This window comes from Misgurnus anguillicaudatus, chromosome 21, assembly GCF_027580225.2.
Source record: "Misgurnus anguillicaudatus chromosome 21, ASM2758022v2, whole genome shotgun sequence".
NCBI lineage: Eukaryota > Metazoa > Chordata > Actinopteri > Cypriniformes > Cobitidae > Misgurnus > Misgurnus anguillicaudatus.
The window spans coordinates 17,978,463-18,000,118 of record NC_073357.2 but is presented as its reverse complement, the minus strand read 5'-3'; the positions used below and the strand labels follow the sequence as shown (position 1 = coordinate 18,000,118).

Genomic DNA, 21,656 nt, shown 5'->3' with positions numbered 1-21,656 from the left:
CCTCTTGTTTGCTGTAACCGATCTCAATCAAACGATGATAGTAGTGTTATTTACGTTTGTCACTCGCGTGATGCACTTAATATTCAAAGCAACGGCGCCATCTGATTGGTGGGTTGAGGAAGCGGCCTGCTCAACAGAGCTCAGTGATTGGTTGGTTGAGCAGCTCAACTTGCTCAACGGCGCTCAATGATTGGTCGGCATAGGGACTTGGAGGAGAGAACGCCTGGGAATACCAGGTGCTGTAAGCATTTAATTCTTTATTTAATTAATTATTTAATTATTTATTCATATCATTTTTTTCCAGAAATGCATCCTTTCTGTAAGCGTTCGCCGATGGCATGGCGTTGCCACATTAGTCTTGAAGTGGCTCTCGAATCGAGTCAGCGCTTGCTTACGGCCCCACCACCCTGAGCACGCCCGCTCTTGTGTGATTTTGGAAGCCAAGCAGGGTCGGGCCTGGTTAGTACTTGGATGGGAGACCGCCTGGGAATACCAGGTGCTGTAAGCATTTAATTCTTTATTTAATTAATTATTTAATTATTTATTCATATAATTTTTTCCAGAAATGCATCCTTTCTGTAAGCGTTCGCCGATGGCATGGCGTTGTTACACATTGAAGTGGCTCTCGAATCGAGTCAGCGCTCGCTTACGGCCACACCACCCTGAGCACGCCCGCTCTCGTCTGATCTCGGAAGCCAAGCAGGGTCGGGCCTGGTTAGTACTTGGATGGGAGACCGCCTGGGAATACCAGGTGCTGTAAGCATTTAATTCTTTATTTAATTAATTATTTAATTATTTATTCATATAATTTTGTTCCAGAAATGCATCCTTTCTGTAAGCGTTCGCCGATGGCATGGCGTTGCCACATTGAAGTGGCTCTCGAATCGAGTCAGCGCTCGCTTACGGCCACACCACCCTGAGCACGCCCGCTCTCGTCTGATCTCGGAAGCCACGTCGGGCCTGGTTAGTACTTGGATGGGAGACCGCCTGGGAATACCAGGTGCTGTAAGCATTTAATTAATTATTTAATTATTTATTCATATAATTTTTTTCCAGAAATGCATCCTTTCTGTAAGCGTTCGCCGATGGCATGGCGTTGCCACATTAGTCTTGAAGTGGCTCTCGAATCGAGTCAGCGCTCGCTTACGGCCACACCACCCTGAGCACGCCCGCTCTCGTCTCATCTCGGAAGCCATGCAGGGTCGGGCCTGGTTAGTACTTGGATGGGAGACCGCCTGGGAATACCAGGTGCTGTAAGCATTTAATTCTTTATTTAATTAATTATTTAATTATTTATTCATATAATTTTTTTCCAGAAATGCATCCTTTCTGTAAGCGTTCGCAGATGGCATGGCGTTGCCACATTAGTCTTGAAGTGGCTCTCGAATCGAGTCAGCGCTCGCTTATGGCCACACCACCCTGAACACTCCCGCTCTCGTCTGATCTCGGAAGCCAAGCAGGGTCGGGCCTGGTTAGTACTTGGATGGGAGACCGCCTGGGAATACCAGGTGCTGTAAGCATTTAATTCTTTATTTAATTAATTATTTAATTATTTATTCATATAATTTTTTTTCAGAAATGCATCCTTTCTGTAAGCGTTCGGCGATGGCATGGCGTTGCCACATTAGTCTTGAAGTGGCTCTCGAATCGAGTCAGCGCTCGCTTACGGCCACACCACCCTGAGCACGCCCGCTCTCGTCTGATCTCGGAAGCCAAGCAGGGTCGGGCCTGGTTAGTACTTGGATGGGAGACCGCCTGGGAATACCAGGTGCTGTAAGCATTTAATTCTTTATTTAATTATTTATTTAATTATTTATTCATATAATTTTTTTCCAGAAATGCATACTTTCTGTAAGCGTTCGCCGATGGCATGGCGTTGCCACATTAGTCTTGAAGTGGCTCTCGAATCGAGTCAGCGCTCGCTTACGGCCACACCACCCTGAGCACGCCCGCTCTCGTCTGATCTCGGAAGCCAAGCAGGGTCGGGCCTGGTTAGTACTTGTATGGGAGACCGCCTGGGAATACCAGGTGCTGTAAGCATTTAATTCTTTATTTAATTAATTATTTCATTATTTATTCATATAATTTTTTTCCAGAAATGCATCCTTTCTGTAAGCGTTCGCCGATGGCATGGCGTTGCCACATTGAAGTGGCTCTCGAATCGAGTCAGCGCTCGCTTACGGCTGCACCACCCTGAGCACGCCCGCTCTCGTCTGATCTCGGAAGCCAAGCAGGGTCGGGCCTGGTTAGTACTTGGATGGGAGACCGCCTGGGAATACCAGGTGCTGTAAGCATTTAACTAATTATTTATTTATTTATTCATATAATTTTTTTTCCAGAAATGCATCCTTTCTGTAAGCGTTCGCCGATGGCATGGCGTTGCCACATTAGTCTTGAAGTGGCTCTCGAATCGAGTCAGCGCTCGCTTACAGCCACACCACCCTGAGCACGCCCGCTCTCGTCTGATCTCGGAAGCCAAGCAGGGTCGGGCCTGGTTAGTACTTGGATGGGAGACCGCCTGGGAATGGCTCATGACCCCTCCAAGTCCCTATCCTGGGTCCCGATCACCTTGGAAAAAGCCAGGTAAACAGATCAGTAGGACAGTGGAGGGAGGCGATGTGTTAGATATTGGTGGGGCCAAATAGAGGTCAATGTTTTCTCACTTCAGAACATCAATTCTAAATTTACTGTTCTTTTTATGTTTTTGTGAGTAAGACCATGAAGACTAGAATCTTTGACTTCAATGTTTTATTAAGTATAATATGATGTCTGTCACTTAATGTAACATACATCATCAGAGCCGGATTAAATAAATGGACTACACTAGGCAGGCTGCATTTTTTGGGCCCCCCCATCGAGGTTATTTATGAATTGAAATCTGAAACTTACCAAAGTTACTAATAAAAGTGAATTCACATTTTACATAGCCTAGTCTTTGCTTACAAATTGGTTGTTTGTATACCAAATTAAGTCATGTGTTGTATATTAAGCAGTCTATCAGACAATTTTTTGCTAAATTTATTATTTATACGTCATTACACGGCTCTATTAAATGCTATTAAATTATCCTCACTTTATCCATTGGGAGTGTCATTGTTAAGGCAGTAGTACAAGTAAATAACCAATAGGTGTCAGTAATCCGCGGGAGAGCTTCGCTGCATATTTCTCTTCAAGATTGAGAATCGCAACGAAATCCTCGTCGAGCAACACGTCCACTGAGGTAAATGTCCTCAAAACACTGGTTATTTATGTTTAAGTTATATGAATTATATAATAACAGTTTTTATATTATGTATAACAGTTTTATCTCAAAGTAATGGTAGTGCTAAACTCTAATGTATCGTTTCTGAGGCTGCTAGATTCTTCACGTTTGTGAAGTGAATTTAAAACACAGATTGCTTGCAGTTGACTTAGTAAGCCACTATCCATTGGTTTTGTTATCATGTTTGGTATCTAACGTGATTTTTGTGGGGCTTAAAGAAAAAAAAAATCTTGACCCCGCTAGTTCTGACATGCAGTCATGAATTATTATGCAAGGAACTGTTTTTTTTTTTGCCTCGTTATTATACGCAAACATGCCTTATATAATGTAGGGAAATGATCGTTTGTCCTTTATTTATTTATTTTTTGCAGCAACCATGTCTGTGTCCTTAAAGGAACTCTGTCAGGTACAGAGTGGAACGATGAACTTGAAAATTAACCATTCTGATGACTGGCGTCCCCATCCGAGTCACCACCTCAGACAACAACAGTCATAAACTCACAAACAAAAATACACTCAGTAATGGGCTTAATAAAGAAAGACTTAACTATGATTTTTTCTGTGTTAACCTATGATATCAGTTATTGATGTATTTTAAATATTTACGTATTACTAGGCTTATCATACATGCATTGAAGTTTTAAAATGTATCTAATATAATACTTTAATTAAATTGAATGTTTTGGATGCCACCATTAAATTATTTTGTGCATGTAAAACACAAGCAGCAATGTTTTTATTGAATTCAATTTTGAATTAAATTGAATGTTTTGCATACCACCATTAAATTATTTTGTGAATGTTAAACACAAGTAAATGTTTTATTTATTGGAGATAAAATGGCTGTTTAATTAATATAATACTTCTGTTTGTTAGGCACTAACAAGTGAAAATAGTTAGGTTTAAGTACATTTATTAGCTGTAATGCTTCTGTGCAGAAGGAAGCCCGTGAGCCACGAAGGTAAGTTTGCGAGCAGATTCATTTCCACTTATTAGACAGCAGTCCGCTCATCGTGTTTTGTATTGCATCACTTAAAGATCGTAAACCTTTAAAATCGAGTTTAGTAAGATGTATACTACAGTCAGCTTTGGTTAACTATTGAAGCATCGTCTTTAAGGCTCAATGTGACCGCAGTATTTGTTGAACACTGCTGGCAGCGGCGACGTCTGTGTCCGTACCATTTTTATCAATGAGAGCATAAGTTCGTATCTCTCTGCTCCCGAGTCATAAAGCTCGTCTTTAATGAAATAATGTTTAATAACTTAAAAAATACGGCGTTTTTTTAATTTCCTGAAAAACAATGGTTTTGGACATACGGGGACCCCGCCCGACTGCTGCGAAATTGTCGATGGGAAATTGTAAAAAAAAAAAAAAATCCCCCTCTGTCTGGGCCCCATCCCGCCAATCGGGCCCTAGGCACGTGCCTAGTTTGCCTTTGGGTTAATCCGGCTCTGTACATCATGCTTTAATGAAAACAATAAAAAAACAAGCAATGTAACAAATGTTTTTGCTCATATCTATTTGATGTATGAATGGATGCACTTTACAAATAAACTTGAGACTTTTAGTTACAATGTTTGCAAGATCACTGAAAAAATCTAAGAAGCTATATTAGGGCTACTTGAATAAAGTGTAATTTGCTCATATCTGAGATATTATTCACTCTATATGCCCTATTCGCCCTCTAGAAAGCATGAAAAATTTACACATAAAATGGCCTTAATGGAATTTTAGAAAAATACTTAATCTTTACCATACTGGTAAGTAATTCAGCCTCTGCTATACTCAATACAGTTTCATGTGACAGTCTTTACCTCTATTAAGTGGACAAATGGAGAACAAGAGAGAGGAATCATATATTCGGAAACATTCTTTTTTTATTTGTTCAACAATATATATCTATAGAAATAAATAAACAACACAACAATAATAACAATAACACAGGTCACAAGGTAAACAGAATAGAATTTACATTAATTATTAAGTAATTTAGCAGAAAATAGCTAAATAGGTACTAATAAGTTATTATTTACAGGATTCTTTTTAAGATTTATACATGTACACATTGAACAATATACAATATAAGTACAATCAGTGTTGGGGAAAGTTACTTTCCCCAATACTGTGTACAATATATACAAGGGGATGAAGTAAACTAGGTCTGATCCAGGTCTGAACCAGGTACAAGCCATACCCCAGAAATCTGCTATTGTGATTTGGGGGATGTAGTTGGCCCTCTAATTGTTATTTGTCTTCATTTTTAGTTCTTCATCTACTACACTTTTAAAGTGTTCGAAACTGTTGAACACAACACCTTCAAAACCTGAAGTGGTGGACTTTCTAGTTGCTGGGCAATACGTAAATATTTTTCGGCTACTTTCAGCAGCCTTGTCTTTGGACGGCGTGTACCTGCCCACCACACTGGGGTACTTGGTAGGCCCCACAAGGCTTCGGGGATTTATGAGGCTTGATTGGTCTGGATGTCAGCGCAGGAGGCGGTGCGAAAGGTATGAACCCTTGACTGCTGGATGCCCCACAGAGCATCATGGATGGTCCCTGTGGCTATGCAGGAACCACTACAAGGACAGGGGCTTTTGACGCTCTGGATGGGATGTACGTGGCCACAGGGGGTTTAGGTTGAATGGGCCGGTTCACAAACTCTTCCACATCTATCCTGCAAAAATAAATCATACATGCGATGATGAGTTTAATTCATAAGAAATAATGGGTATGACTATCAATTTACATGGTTTGTTGTGTTTAAGTTTAAACCATTCAGCTGATGAATTCAGTTATGTTCACATGTAAGCAATAAGGTATGAGAGGCTGTGCTGTATCGTGAATAAGTAACGGCTGAAGGGGTTGCAGGCACTCCGCTTCGTGTCACTTATTCACGACACAGCACTTGCCTCAAGTACCTTATTGCTTTTATAAAAAAGTTACCACACAATATTAAAGTTAAAAAATGTGTTAGTGCAACTTTAATGAAGTTATATCAGTAAAAGCATTTCTTCCGCTAGAAAAAATAGTCCCTGACCGTGAACAAGAACGTTCCAATGTGTAATATGCATGAAAGCTCACATAAAAACAACAAACTGATCTCAAACTTTGTCTCATTCTATGTTTATGTTTATACGTTTGGTTGCTAATGGTTTTACAGCTTACCTCCGCTTCTGATCATGCCTTTTTCCAGCTGCATGACATAGGCTCTGGTACTGAACCTGAGGTCGATCTGGAGCTGGAAGGGATTCTGACAGAGTAGGAGCTGCTGGCATTGGTTCTTCTGACAGCACTCGTTGGTGGGGTTTCACCTTTGGCATTACGGTTGCCCTGTAGTTAGCCTTGGCATTCAGATTGGGCAGTTGAGGAGCATCATATCATTCTTGTTGTAGGCCAGCACTGCACTTGCAAGGGCACTCATAAACACCCCATAGTTGGCATGGCTCTGTTTGATGACAACAGCATCCCAGCGTGCAGCCAGTGTCGGATGTCCAGTCGGATCACAGTGCCCTTCTGTGCCCAGTCCCTGAACAGATTCTCCAGGAAGGATGAAGCACTGTCACAATAAAAATGTTCAGCATGTGTTCTTTTTTTTTTTTTGACAAATATTATCAGGGTATATGTATGTGTTATTACCTACCGACAACAGTTGTTATCTGCATATATGACAGCTGGTGCAGGAGCCCTAGCTCATTCAAAGAGGGCCATCAGACCTTTGGCCATACGTCTGTAGCACCCCTCAGACTCAGCTGCCACCACCACTGTGGTCAAGAACTGGCCCCACTCGTTCAGCACACTGGTGATATACTGCATGGTGCCCTGGCCATCACCATATATCTTCTTAAGGACCTGGAAAACACAAAGCAGAACATTCATTTGATAGTTTCTATCAATAACCTGTCTGCCCAATATAATTGATATGAATTACAATGCATGTACATTTTGTATCCATCACATTTGAACGCTGAACAGTGAGGCCAAAGTCCCTTATTCAAAACAATAGGTTTGCTCAAGTCATTTTAAAGTGACTAAAAAAATTTATACAATACACAAACCTTTTTTGTGCCATCAATGCAGAGGATTTCTCCAGACATCTTCTCCATCTCCATGATCATGTGCGCACGCCTCAGCACACGGGCACAAGGAAGGGTGTAAGTACCAACAGCTTTGACAAAGGACAGGATGCTCTTCTGAGACGATGCAGATCCATCCATACACTGCAGCTTGGCCTCTCCCTGCCTGTACAGACGGATGCATGGGTACAGGTGTTGTTTTTGGTGGCTGCTCAGATGCTTTTTCACTGAGAAGCTTTTCCCACACACTTCACACACATGTTCCTTTGGAAGATGAAGCTGCATGTGCCGAGTCAGGTTGGACTTCACAGAGAAACTCTTGTCACGCACTTGTGTCCCTCCACATCCATGATTTCTATTTGTTGTAATAAAACAGAAACATATTCAGATTGGTTTCTTCTTTTCAAACTGTACAGGGGACTAAACACTGGAAAACCAGGAGATGCAAAACATGTACACAAGTAACAGTACTGCTAATACTATTACTTAAAGTAGAAGTAAAAAGGTATTTTATTGATGTTATCAGATTTACTTTTTAATGTGATATTTAATATGATTAGCTGAAAGTACAAAAGGTAATGGTTTTATAATTGTAGACTTTATTTTTGCTTGCCTTGTGTTTTCAGTGTTTTAACATGTTATTGACTGTTAATGGATTATCATATTGTACAGTATGTAGTCAGTCAATTCCAACAGGAAAAACTGGCATTAGTATTACTAGCAATAAGTAAAATCTACCTGTATTTGGATAGTAGGTTAGTCTTAATGTCCAGCCCTGATTGTGTTTGGGTATTTCCAAAGTATTTAATTTGAGTAAAATATTACAAAGACTCGAATAACTGCAGTTTACGATACACGTTAGCAGTTAACTTAGATGGGCGATTATATTTTCTCTATTAAAGCTTTTAAAACTTTAATAACTTTGTAATTACTGCACGTAAATCCACGCGAATCCATACAAAAAACGGTTAGAAAGCATTTATATGAATATACTGGTAAATATACTCGACTTACCTCTTGTTTGCTGTAACCGATCTCAATCAAACGATGATAGTAGTGTTATTTACGTTTGTCACTCGCGTGATGCACTTAATATTCAAAGCAACGGCGCCCTCTGATTGGTGGGTTGAGGAAGCGGCCTGCTCAACAGAGCTCAGTGATTGGTTGGTTGAGCAGCTCAACTTGCTCAACGATTGGTCGGCATAGGGACTTGGAGGAGAGAACGCCTGGGAATACCAGGTGCTGTAAGCATTTAATTCTTTATTTAATTAATTATTTAATTATTTATTCATATAATTTTTTCCCAGAAATGCATCCTTTCTGTAAGCGTTCGCCGATGGCATGGCGTTGCCACATTAGTCTTGAAGTGGCTCTCGAATCGAGTCAGCGCTCGCTTACGGCCACACCACCCTGAGCACGCCCGCTCTCGTCTGATCTCGGAAGCCAAGCAGGGTCGGGCCTGGTTAGTACTTGGATGGGAGACCGCCTGGGAATACCAGGTGCTGTAAGCATTTAATTCTTTATTTAATTAATTATTTAATTATTTATTCATATAATTTTTTTCCAGAAATGCATCCTTTCTGTAAGCGTTCGCCGATGGCATGGCGTTGCCACATTAGTCTTGAAGTGGCTCTCGAATCGAGTCAGCGCTCGCTTACGGCCACACCACCCTGAGCACGCCCGCTCTCGTCTGATCTCGGAAGCCAAGCAGGGTCGGGCCTGGTTAGTACTTGGACAGGAGACTGCCTGGGAATACCAGGTGCTGTAAGCATTTAATTCTTTATTTAATTAATTATTTAATTATTTATTCATATAATTCTTTTCCAGAAATGCATCCTTTCTGTAAGCGTTCGGCGATGGCATGGCGTTGCCACATTAGTCTTGAAGTGGCTCTCGAATCGAATCAGTGCTCGCTTACTGCCACACCACCCTGAGCACGCCCGCTAGATGGTACGTTCCAGGAAGTGAGTTGGCAGTAGTTTGGTGAGGAAGGCTCACCACACATTTTGTTATTTGTGTTTTATTTAGTAGAGAATAGATAAGGTTTTTGTTTAAAGTTTTTTTGTTTTATCAATTTTTTTGGTTTTATCCTCCCAGGCAGCATATGCTGTTTGGGGGGATTCTTTTTTTTCTGGTTTGCATTCACCTTTTCACTTATTGGTTTGGTTATGGAGGACGGACACATGGCAAAGAACTTGGACTTGGCGGGAGAAACACGATTAACAAACGAAAATGGAACTGAAAAAAGACGACGAGAAGGAAACACCACGGATGAGGAACAAACAGTAATGGAGGAGAGACACATGGAAATGAACTCGAATTTGGCTGAAGAAACAAGTTTAACAACAATCATGGAATGGATAAAAGGCAACGAGATGGCAAAGATATGAATAAGAAACAAAGGGAAAACTACGAAAAGAAGGACTACCTAAAAGAAGCAACTGTGACTGTGGATATCTGCAACTGGAATGCGAGAGGAGAAGACATAATAAAAGCTGTAACGGAAAAGATTGGGAAAGGTAATATCTTGGCAGTAAGACCCAAGCAAAATAAACAATATGAAGTTACTTTAGAGAATGTGGAAGATGTTGAACTTTTGGTTGATGGTTTAATGATAAAAGAGACATTGTTTGAAGTCAAACGACTGCAAAACAGAGATTATGTTGTGTCGTTCATGCACATGCCCGCGTACATTGATGATCGTGAAATTTTGAATAAATTGGAAGGGTGGGGTGTTACCCCAATTTCGGATATTAAAAGACGTGTCTATCTGGGTACGATGATTGAAGATGGCACAAGATTTGTAAAATCCCGTTTTCCTAGAGAGGTCATGTCTCTCCCGTACAGCACTAGACTGGAAACAGCTGAAGGCCTTCAATATTTTAGGGTGATGCACAGCCATCAGATTAAAACCTGTCGGTTGTGCATGAGCCCTGATCACGTCTTGAAAGACTGTCCAGATTTTAAGTGTTTTAAGTGCGAGGAGAGAGGACATTTCGCTAGGGATTGTAATACAGTTAAGTGCCCAGACTGCAAAAAGGTGTTAAACAAGTGTGAGTGCTGGTTTGAGGATGAAGAGGCTCATGCGCACGGGCAGGTGCGTGAACGACATAATGTGGACGAACAGGAGAAAGAAGACAGGTCAGAACCAGCAGAGAAACAAATGGCAAGCAACGACAATGATTTGGCACTGGGGGAGAGAGAGGAAAAGCAAAATGACCAACTAAAACAAGGGGAAGAGACTGAGATGCAAAACATCATCAATGTGATTGCAGAGAACGACCTTGATGAACAAAAACTAGATGAACAAGGCAATAGCCTGGAAGAGCAGAGAGACCAACGTTCACAAGTCAGTCTGGTAGAAGGAACTTGTTCACCAATGAACATCACTAGTGCCTTTGAGAACATTTCTGATGCAGAGGAGGATTTAAACAACGATGGAGAAGGAAACGCTGCAGAAACATCGAGGCTCGGTTTTAGAAAACGCCAAACTAAGGTAAAACCAAGCTTAAAAGAAAGAAAGAAAAGGAACGCTAATAAAGTCTATTCTAAGAATAGATTTGAACTATTAAAGGGTTTGGAGGACATAAGCTAAGATATTGGTTCTATGAAAGTTTTTATTTGTTTATTTTTTATGGTTTTAAGTCTGGCCAGTTTTAATGCCAGAGGACTTTCAGATTCTAACAAGTTTGAAAAGGTGAAACAGATGTTTTTAAATGTTGATGTAATAATATTGCAAGAAACGAACTGGAGGGAAAAGCATATTTGTGAAATAAGGAAAAGATGGGATGGGCAAATAATTTACAGTAATGATGATAAGAGATATGGCAGAGGGGTGGCCTTTTTAATAAGAGGAAATGCAAATGTTTCTTGTAAAGTTGTTTACAAAGATGATGTCGGGAAATGCTTGGCTGTCGAAATGGTACACGATGACAACAAAATAACTGTGATAAATGTCCATGCGCCTACTGAAGAGAGGACAAAGAGAGACTTTTTTAAAAACTTAAGGATATTTTTAACGAAGCACAAGAGTGTTATTTTATTGGGTGATTTTAATATTGTTTTAAGCAAGTTGGACATGGCTGATGGAATGGTGTTTAAAACGGATACGGGAAGAAAAGAGTTGAAATTATTAATGGAAAACAACAATATGGTTGATGTGTGGAGGGAGAGAAATGAAAAAAGAAGAAATTATTCTAGAAGGCAAATGGTGGGCAATTTTTTTGTGTCAAACGAGAATAGATTATATATTGTGTTCACAAAATATAGAATGCTTTATGACTAATGTGAGATATGAGGAAACAAGTTTAAGTGACCACAAACCATTATTAATGCAAATTGATTGGAGCATGATTAAAAGGGGGCCGGGGGTGTGGGTTTTAAATGCTGAGGTGTTAAAAAGAGATAGCTACGTTCAAGACATAAAAGAGCTGATAGAAAAGGAAAAAATGAATGAAATGTATGTAGAAGATAAAAGAATGTGGTGGGAGAATGTAAAATTTTTAATTAAAAGTCACACTATACATTTTTGCAGATTGATAGAGAAATGTAAAAGGTATAAAGAAAAAGAAACAAGAAAGAACTTAGAAAATGAGTTAAATCAGGAGGAGAAAGATATGACAAAGATAAAAGATTTGGAAGGCAAACTTAAAGATTTAGAAGAGGAAAAATATGAAGGAGCATGTTTAAGAAGTAAAGCCCGATATATAGTGGAAGGCGAAAAATGTACAAAATTTTTCTTTAACTTAGAAAAAAGGAAGGGAAAAGCTGAAATGATAAAAGCTGTCAAAAAGGAAAATGGAGAAGAAGCAACGAACAATGCAGAAATACTAGAAGAGATGAAAAGGTATTACGAGAAATTATTTACAACGGAAGGGGAGCTAGATGAAAGTGAAGAACTGTATAAAATAATTGAAACAAAAGTAGAAAAGGAAGATAAAGAAATTTGTGACATGGACATGAATTTTATATAGTTTTAAAAGGTTTTTTAATCAACATTCTAAAGGAAGTGTATGATGATATCTTTATGAAGGGACAAATGAATTTAAGAATGGGTATGGGATTAATGATAATAATATACAAGAAGAAAGGAGATAAAACGGATTTAAAAAACTATAGACCTCTGACAATGTTGAACACCGATTTAAAAATTCTATCTAAAATCTTAGCCAACAGACTCAAGGAGGTGATGCCAAAAATAATTAAGACAAATCAAGCATACGGCGTGAAAGGAAAAGATATAGCGGATACGACAATAAGCGTGAAAGATATGATAAGTTACATTAAGGGGAAAAATTTGGAAGGTTATATTATAAGTCTTGATTTTGAGAAAGCCTTCGACAGAGTGGAGCATAATTTTTTATTTGGGATTTTAAAGAGTTTTGGCTTTGGGGAAAATTTTATTAAATGGATCAATATCTTATACAAAGGAGGGTTGACTAGGATCAAGTGTAATGGCTTTTTAACAAAATGTTTTAAGCTCACAAGATCAGTAAGGCAGGGATGCCCCCTTTCAGCACTTTTATATTCCTTGGTGGCAGAGCCTCTGGGTTTAGCAATGAGACGAGAGATGAACATAAGAAGTATTAACATTGAAGGAAGTAGATGCAAGAACAATATCTTCCAATATGCAGACGACACAACTTTAATAGTGAGAGATTTGGAGAGAGTTAAATTGGCAATGGATGTAGTTCAGAATTTTTGCAGTAAATCAGGAGGGAAATTAAATGAGGACAAAACAATGTACATGAGATTTGGCGGCGCCCCTGTTTTAACAGATGTTTTTACTTTCAAAGAAGTTAAGGAAATGAAAATTTAAGGAGTTTTAATGGGGGGTGATCACAAGAGAACAAATGACATAATGTGGGAAGGAATTTTAGGAGATATTGAAAGAAGGTTGAACTGGTGGAAATTGAGAACTCTGTGCCTAAAAGGCAAGGTTTTAATTCTAAATGTTTTAATGGTTTCAAAGATTTGGTATGTTTTATATGTTGAATGTATGCCATTGTGGGCAGAGAAGAGATTGAAGAAATGTTTTACTGTGTTTTTATGGGAGGGGAAACCACCGAGAATTGCGTATGATACGCTCATAGGCGAAGCCGAGAAAGGAGGCTTGGGACTAATTGATGTAGCGCAAAGAAAGAAATCGCTAAGAGTAAAACTTGTGAGGAAGTTTTTGGATATAAACACTGAAACTGTTTGGAAAAAAACAATGATGTATTTTTTTAACAAATGTGGGAATGCAAATCTGGGGGAAAGTATTTTATGGATGAAAACAAAAAACTGGATGTGTAAAGATTTGCCAGACTTTTATAAAGAACTGTTGAGTGCATGGGGAGAATTTTAAAAAAATGTGCATTATAACCCAAAAGGAAGAGAAGACATGTTCAACAACCATTGTTTTTAAACAAGAACATTGTGAATGAAGGAAAAGAGTTGTTTTTTAACAAATGGTGGGAGGTGGGAATTACAAGAGTGAGAGATGTTTTGTATGAGTTCAAAGAAGGTTTTTTACCAGTTCAATATGTTGTTGACACCATGGAAGAAGCTAAGGAGGACTATACCTGAAAAGAGATTACAAATAAGTACTGTATGATAAAAAATGCAATACCGCAAAACTGGATAGAGAATTGAAAGCAGGGAATCTGGGAAACCGGAGAAGGATGTGTATGCAAGCTTTGAAGGGGAAATACATGTTTTTAAGGAATGTACTGTCAAAATGTTTTATGGTGTTTTTAGAGATGGGGTTTTTAAGAAACCTAATGCAAATGATTATTGGCTGCAGAAATATGAGGACTTGAAAGAAGATAATGTATGGAGTAACATGAAAGGAAGACTTGTGGAAACAAAACTAGGGAACCTGGAATTTTTAATCAGACATAAAGTAATTTTTACAGATGTGATTTTATATAAGATTAGAATGGAGCAGAGCTCCATATGCAAAGTATGTAATGACAAGGATGAAGGTTTCCTGCACATGTTTTTACATTGCAAAGGATTGTAACATTTTCTAGCAAAACACAAACGACTGTTTGAACTTTTGAAGGGAGAGCAATTTGAAAATGAAGTAGACTGGAATAAAACAATAATGTTGGGTGAACACAAAAAGTGTAAAAATCATGAAGTCATCAATCTACTTGTTATGCTTATGAAGGGGGCAATATGGGAGAGGAGGGTGGTGGCAAAAAGAGAGAAAACCGTAATGGATATAGAAAGGACTTTTAAACGAAAAGTGGAAAATTACCTAAAATGTTTGTACTATTATTTTAAGATTTTGGATAAGCTCAATGACTTTTACCATGTTTTAACTGATGATGTGTGTAAGATACTTGAAGATTTTAACTGGATAATGCCCGATGATCATGGTTGATGGATTATGCTTTTATAAAAAAAAAGAGTCAAAATGATTTTAAAGCTGTCTGCTGATTATATATTCCTAGTGTGTCTTTATACCTTTCGATTTTATTTTTTATTTTTATTTATTTTTTATATATATATATATATATATATATATATATATATATATATATATATATATATATATATATATATATATATATATATATATATATATATATATATATATATATATATGGGTTTTGTTGTGTGAAGCTTGTGGAATTATGTTAATCTTGTTAAATGAATTGTAAATTTTGAAGTTAATTCAATAAAAAAAAGCACGCTCGCTCTCGTCTGATCTCGGAAGCCAAGCAGGGTCGGGCCTGGTTAGTACTTGGATGGGAGACCGCCTGGGAATACCAGGTGCCGTAAGCATTTAATTATTTATTTATTTATTCATATATTTTTTTTCCATAAATGCATCCTTTCTGTAAGCGTTCGCAGATGGCATGGCGTTGCCACATTAGTCTTGAAGTGGCTCTCGAATCGAATCAGTGCTCGTTTACGGCCACACCACCCTTAGCACGCCTGCTCTCATCTGATCTCGGAAGCCAAGCAGGGTCAGGCCTGGTTAGTACTTGGATGGGAGACCGCCTGGGAATACCAGGTGCTGTAAGCATTTAATTATTTATTTAATTAATTATTTAATTATTTATTTATTTAATTATTTATTCATATAATTTTTTCCATAAATGCATCCTTTCTGTAAGCGTTCGCCCATGGCATGGCGTTGCCACATTAATCTTGAAGTGGCTCTCGAATCGAATCAGCGCTCGCTTACGGCAACACCACCCTGGGCACGCCTTCTCTCGTCTGATCTCGGAAGCCACGTAGGGTCGGGCCTGGTTAGTACTTGGATGGAAGACCGCCTGGGAATACCAGGTGCTGTAAGCATTTAATTATTTATTCATATAATTATTTATTCACATAATTTTTTCCATAAATGCATCCTTTCTGTAAGCGTTCGCCCATGGCATGGCGTTGCCACATTAGTCTTGAAGTGGCTCTCGAATCGACTCAGCGCTCGCTTATGGCCACACCACCCTGAGCACGCCGGCTCTCGTCTGATCACGGAAGCCAACCAGGGTCGGGCCTGGTTAGTACTTGGATGGGAGACCGCCTGGGAATACCAGGTGCTGTAAGCATTTAATTATTTATTTATTTATTCATATATTTTTTTTCCAGAAATGCATCTTTTCTTTAAGCGTTCGCTGATGGCATGGCGTTGCCACATTAGTCTTGAAGTGGCTCTCGAATCGAATCATTGCTCGCTTACGGCCACACCACCCTGAGCACGCCCACTCTCGTCTGATCTCGGAAGCCAAGCAGGGTCAGGCCTGGTTAGTACTTGGATGGGAGACCGCCTGGGAATACCAGGTGCTGTAAGCATTTAATTATTTATTTAATTAATTATTTAATTATTTCTTTATTTAATTATTTATTCATATAATTTTTTCCATAAATGCATCCTTTCTGTAAGCGTTCGCCCATGGCATGGCGTTGCCACATTAATCTTGAAGTGGCTCTCGAATCGAATCAGCGCTCGCTTACGGCAACACCACCCTGGGCACGCCTTCTCTCGTCTGATCTCGGAAGCCACGTAGGGTCGGGCCTGGTTAGTACTTGGATGGAAGACCGCCTGGGAATACCAGGTGCTGTAAGCATTTAATTATTTATTCATATAATTATTTATTCACATAATTTTTTCCATAAATGCATCCTTTCTGTAAGCGTTCGCCCATGGCATGGCGTTGCCACATTAGTCTTGAAGTGGCTCTCGAATCGACTCAGCGCTCGCTTATGGCCACACCACCCTGAGCACGCCGGCTCTCGTCTGATCACGGAAGCCAACCAGGGTCGGGCCTGGTTAGTACTTGGATGGGAGACCGCCTGGGAATACTAGGTGCTGTAAGCATTTAATTATTTATTTAATTATTTATTCATATATTTTTTTTCCAGAAATGCATCGTTTCTGTAAGCGTTCGCTGATGGCATGGCGTTGCCACATTAGTCTTGAAGTGGCTCTCGAATCGAGTCATTGCTCGCTTACGGCCACACCACCCTGAGCACGCCCACTCTCGTCTGATCTCGGAAGCCAAGCAGGGTCGGGCCTGGTTAGTACTTGGATGGGAGACCGCCTGGGAATACCAGGTGCTGTAAGCATTTAAATATTTATTCATTTAATTTTTTCCATAAATGCATCCTTTCTGTAAGCGTTCGCCGATGGCATGCCGTTGCCACATTAGTCTTGAAGTGGCTCTCGAATCGAGTCAGCGCTCGCTTTCGGCCGCACCACCCTGAGCACGCCCGCTCTCGTCTGATCTCGGAAGCCAAGCAGGGTCGGGCCTGGTTAGTACTTGGATGGGAGACCGCCTGGGAATACCAGGTGCTGTAAGCATTTAATTTTTTATTTAATTATTTATTCATATAATATTTTCCATAAATGCATCCTTTCTGTAAGCGTTCGCCGATGGCATGGCGTTGCCACATTAGTCTTGAAGTGGCTCTCGAATCGAATCAGCGCTCGCTTACGGCCACACCACCCTGAGCACGCCCGCTCTCGTCTGATCTCGGAAGCCTAGCAGGGTCGGGCCTGGTTAGTTCTTGGATGGAAGACCGCCTGGGAATACCAGGTGCTGTAAGCATTTAATTATTTATTCATATAATTTTTTTCCATAAATGCATCCTTTCTGTAAGCGTTCGCCGATGGCATGGCGTTGCCACAATAGTCTTGAAGTGGCTCTCGAATCGAGTCAGCGCTTGCTTACAGCCAAACCACCCTCAGCATGCCTGACTTGGTACGTGCCAGGAAGTGAGTTGGCAGTAGATTGTGAGGAAGGCTCACCAAACGTGTTTTTCTTTTGTTTTATGTTAGAATCAGGTTTTTTTTGGTTTATAGGGTTTTTTTTAAGCTTAATCCTCCCAACAGCGTTTGAAAGTCACCAGGCGAAAACCTGTCGACTGTGTATGAGCCCGGACCATGTGGTAAAAGACTGATTTCAAGTGTTTTAAATGTGATGAGAAAGGTCACTTTGCAAGGAACTGTAATGCAGTTAAGTGCCCGGATTGCCGAGAGGTCCTTACCAAATGTGAATGCTGGATGGGGCAAGAGCAGGAAGAAGAGGAAGAAGAGGAGCAGGTGCATGAAAGAGACGCAGCAAATGAGCAAGAAGAAGAAAACCAAGGAAAGGAGATAAGGGAAACTACAGAAAACAAAGGTAGTAATGAACAGACGGACGATGGGAATAAACGGGGTGAACAAATACAACAAGAGGATGAAAACTGGACACAAATGGACATGACAGTGAACCGGGAAAGTGAATTAGACAGAGAAAAACAAAAGAACAAGGAGCAAAACGTGGAAATTGAAATGGAAGCTGAAAATGTAGAAGAAGACAATTCAGCTAAATCAAGCAAAAGGAGAAGACCCATAAAGGTAATACCGAACATTGAATTAGCTAGAAAAAGAGTGACTTTAAAAAGTGAGCAACAAAATATGGACCTAGAGGAGCAGGTAAAGGATTTGGAGGAGATTGGATGAAAAGATGGACTTTGGGAATGGCCTTTTAAGGACCTTAATTTGTGTAATGATCTTAAGAATGGTTACCTTTAATGTAAGAGGGTTAAGAGATATAAGGAAATTTGAAAAAGTTAAGGAAATGTGTAAAAAAAGAGGATGTGATTATGTTACAAGAAACTAACTGGAAAGATGTGCATATAAGTGAAATAAGAAAAAAATGGAAGGACAGATTTTATATAACAATGGTGATGATAAAATTGGAAGAGGAGTTGCGGTGTTAATAAGAGAAAACAGAGATAAGGAATGTAAAGTTGTATATAAGGATGAAGTTGGGAAATGCATAGCGTTTGAAATGAAATATGAAGGAAAAAAACACTTGTGGTAAATGTGCATGCACCACCAGAAGAGATGAAGAAGAGGGAATACTTTAAGGGCTTACGGGAACTTTTAAGGAAATATAAGGAAATTATTGTTATGGGGGATTTTAATGTTGTTTTTAGTAAATTGGACATGGCAGAAGGTATGGTTTTTAAGACAGATACAGGGAGAAAAGAGCTAAAAGGGTTGATGGAAGAAAATAATTTAATTGATGTATGGAGAGAAAGAAATGAAAAGAGAAAAGAATTTTCAAGGAGACAAATAGTGGGTAATTTCATTTGTAGCACAAGAATTTTGAAGAACAAAAACGTATAAGTTCAGACAGAGCCTAAAAGCCCGTTATTAAGGCAGACTAAAACAGTGGAGTCGTGATGGTCATCCTAATGTTTCACATGGATTTTGTTGTTGATAAAAAGCATGTGGGTGAATGTCAAGTTCAGGTAAAGTCCGCGGTGCGGACGCTGCAGATAAACAAAGATAAAACCTTTAAAGCTAAAAATATAAAGCTTAAAATGTGAATCGCGGTTGTTGGGGTTGCTAGTTATTCTCTGCTGTTTGCTTCTCAGTAGAACTGTACAATACGGGAGTGCGGTTACCGCGAAAGCCCTAAATCATATGGTTAAAGCCAGTTGTAGCCATTTGTGATTGACAGCTATTCATCCAGCGCGTCTCCCTGCACGGGATCGATCACACATCGAGATACAGAAGCCACTTTGATGTTGATAAATGTAAACGCGCTGTGTCCCGATATACTGATGATACGATCTGCCAGATGTGAAAAATGCGAGATTTCGTATGTTAATGCAAATAAACCCTTTGCCTGGGTTTCGGCGTCCCATGACCAGTGCAGCGTAAATGATTGGTTGGATGTTGAATGATTTGATACAGGGATCAATTGCTTCTCCTTGCTTCCCCGGATGTTGACTCTGAATATTTTTACACTGAATTTTTTGAGATGTTGAATTATTTTGCACTGAATTTTTTGAAACATTGAATGTTTTTACACTGAATCTTTTGAGACATTGATTTTTTTACACTGAATTTTTTTTAAACATTGAAAAAAATGTCATATGCAAAAAAACAGTGCTAGAAATTCGATGGCTTTTAAAATTCAAAGTCTGATTTAGATGCAAAATAAAATTCAGTGTTAAAAATTCGATGTAAAAAAATTCAGTGCTAAAAATTAGAATTCAAAATCCAACGGCACAGATTTACTTCCATAGAAACCAGTGATATAGTGAATTATGTTGTATTTTTATTGTATATTGATGTTGAGTGTTTCTGCATTAAGTTCTAGATGAGAGCCGAGTTGCCGTGACAACCGTGACGCATCATCAGTCAACAAAGAGCAGCACCAAACTCTCAACTCTCTCAACTCGTCTCTTTTATTGTAAAAGGTTAGTAAAAATTATGTAATTCACGCGCTTTAATGTCAGAGTAAAATTTTTTTTCGAATATTTGGTAACACTTTAACATTAACATTAGTAAATCCATTAACTAACATGAACAAACAATCAACAATATAGTTTTTCAGCATGTATTAATTCTTGTTAATGTTAGTTAATGTCAATACAGTTATTCATGTCAGTTCATGGTGCATGAATTGCAGTTTTTCTCAGTTGCTTTGGAGCTTAAAATGTATGCGTGCATTTCTCAGAACAATCTGTACTGCACAACATTATGGATGTCCTGCAAAAGCCTGTAACTTGTTCAAAATCCTTAGTTCATCTCTTAAAAGTAAATTTTTACGTCAGTGAACATGTTAGTGCCATCAAAATAGCAAATCCGCGTGTCATTGTTCATGAACAAGAGAGTAAAAATGTTTAGAGAAAATGTTGTCAATATACCAAGTGTACCTACACAATTATAAGTGTCAGTATTTTCTGATGTAAACTGTGATGAATTCACCTTTTTACCATTTTTAATGGCGAAATTGTATATTGGACAATTGTATAATAATCTGCATGATTGTATTAAAGCATTTGCAATTTGTTCAAAACAATGAAAAATTGCTTTTATGTTGTGCACAACTGACTTGATGATGTAGAGGTTGAACAAAATGTTTTGAAAATTAATTTCTAATCTGAGAAATGGTCCAAAGAGACTGAGAAAAACTAATAAGTAAAAACCGTAAACCCACGCTGACACCGGCAGAACATGCAAACCCCACACAGAAAGGCCACCTGACTTAGCCGGAGCTCGAACCGGGGACCTTTTTGCTGCCCTGTTTGACTCTCATTATAAAGGTAAGTGTGCAGTTTTATAGTTTTATCAGTATTTTATACATGTTAATAAACATCACTGCAAACACACAAAGAAGACTTAGTAAGACTGAAGTTTATTGGTTAGTTAAGTGGTCACATTTGACAGTTTAGGCTAAAAAAAGTCCAATGAAGTTCAACACCGAGCTCTTAAAGAAGAAACTAGGGATGCATAACGATTAATCGTGATTAATCTATAGCAGAATAAAAGTTTTTGTTTATATCATATATATGTGTGAACTGTGTATAATAATGCACACATGTATGTATAATTTTAAGAAAAAATATATTTATATATGAAGTATTTATATAATATAAATTATACATACGGTACCGGTAAATATACAGATGTATATACACATGTAAACAGTTCTTAAATATATACATGCATGTGTATGCATTTATCTATACAAAGTCATTATACACAGTACACACACATATATGATCTAAATCTATTTCAGCCCAAGGACCACTTTATCCTTCAATTTTTTTCTGAGGACCACCTAACAGAATCCCACTCTAACACGCCCCCAAAAAACAACAAAATAGGAAGTATAAGCTAAATTTAAGTTTAATATGCAACTGTTTCAAGTCAAAAACTAATTTTTTAAACACAAATGCAATGCTATGTTCAGAAATTATTATATAAATTTTAGTTCATTTGAACAAGTAAATGTGAAATGAGTTACAGCTTAATATGAACAACAAACTGCACATATGAAAAAAAAACTGCAATTAAACATAGTATAACAGCCTAGGTCCC

The 21,656-nt window shown here is 38.8% G+C and overlaps 1 long non-coding RNA gene, 8 other non-coding genes and 11 pseudogenes across 10 annotated transcripts in view; 19 read left to right on the top strand and 1 right to left on the bottom strand.

Annotated features, from left to right (window-relative positions):
- Nucleotides 1-21,656, bottom strand: part of LOC129437069 (uncharacterized) — a 363,412-nt gene that overhangs the window by 289,235 nt on the left and 52,521 nt on the right. The window lies entirely within an intron of this gene.
- On the top strand, nt 390-508 carry LOC141354376 (5S ribosomal RNA; annotated as a pseudogene).
- LOC141356670 (5S ribosomal RNA) lies at nt 645-763 on the top strand. Its single transcript, XR_012363134.1, has one exon. It is a non-coding gene; the product is annotated as a 5S ribosomal RNA (ribosomal RNA).
- On the top strand, nt 899-1,012 carry LOC141354409 (5S ribosomal RNA; annotated as a pseudogene).
- On the top strand, nt 1,142-1,260 carry LOC141354285 (5S ribosomal RNA; annotated as a pseudogene).
- Nucleotides 1,402-1,520, top strand: LOC141354857 (5S ribosomal RNA). The gene has a single exon (XR_012361288.1). It is a non-coding gene; the product is annotated as a 5S ribosomal RNA (ribosomal RNA).
- Nucleotides 1,662-1,780, top strand: LOC141356669 (5S ribosomal RNA). Its single transcript, XR_012363133.1, has one exon. It is a non-coding gene; the product is annotated as a 5S ribosomal RNA (ribosomal RNA).
- LOC141357787 (5S ribosomal RNA) lies at nt 1,922-2,040 on the top strand. Its single transcript, XR_012364274.1, has one exon. It is a non-coding gene; the product is annotated as a 5S ribosomal RNA (ribosomal RNA).
- On the top strand, nt 2,176-2,294 carry LOC141358573 (5S ribosomal RNA). Its single transcript, XR_012365070.1, has one exon. It is a non-coding gene; the product is annotated as a 5S ribosomal RNA (ribosomal RNA).
- LOC141356668 (5S ribosomal RNA) lies at nt 8,729-8,847 on the top strand. The gene has a single exon (XR_012363132.1). It is a non-coding gene; the product is annotated as a 5S ribosomal RNA (ribosomal RNA).
- On the top strand, nt 8,989-9,107 carry LOC141353389 (5S ribosomal RNA). The gene has a single exon (XR_012360486.1). It is a non-coding gene; the product is annotated as a 5S ribosomal RNA (ribosomal RNA).
- On the top strand, nt 15,235-15,353 carry LOC141354062 (5S ribosomal RNA; annotated as a pseudogene).
- On the top strand, nt 15,510-15,628 carry LOC141354400 (5S ribosomal RNA; annotated as a pseudogene).
- Nucleotides 15,761-15,879, top strand: LOC141354115 (5S ribosomal RNA; annotated as a pseudogene).
- LOC141354091 (5S ribosomal RNA) lies at nt 16,005-16,123 on the top strand (annotated as a pseudogene).
- Nucleotides 16,280-16,398, top strand: LOC141354399 (5S ribosomal RNA; annotated as a pseudogene).
- LOC141354274 (5S ribosomal RNA) lies at nt 16,531-16,649 on the top strand (annotated as a pseudogene).
- LOC141353465 (5S ribosomal RNA) lies at nt 16,779-16,897 on the top strand. The gene has a single exon (XR_012360561.1). It is a non-coding gene; the product is annotated as a 5S ribosomal RNA (ribosomal RNA).
- On the top strand, nt 17,014-17,132 carry LOC141353669 (5S ribosomal RNA; annotated as a pseudogene).
- On the top strand, nt 17,261-17,379 carry LOC141354234 (5S ribosomal RNA; annotated as a pseudogene).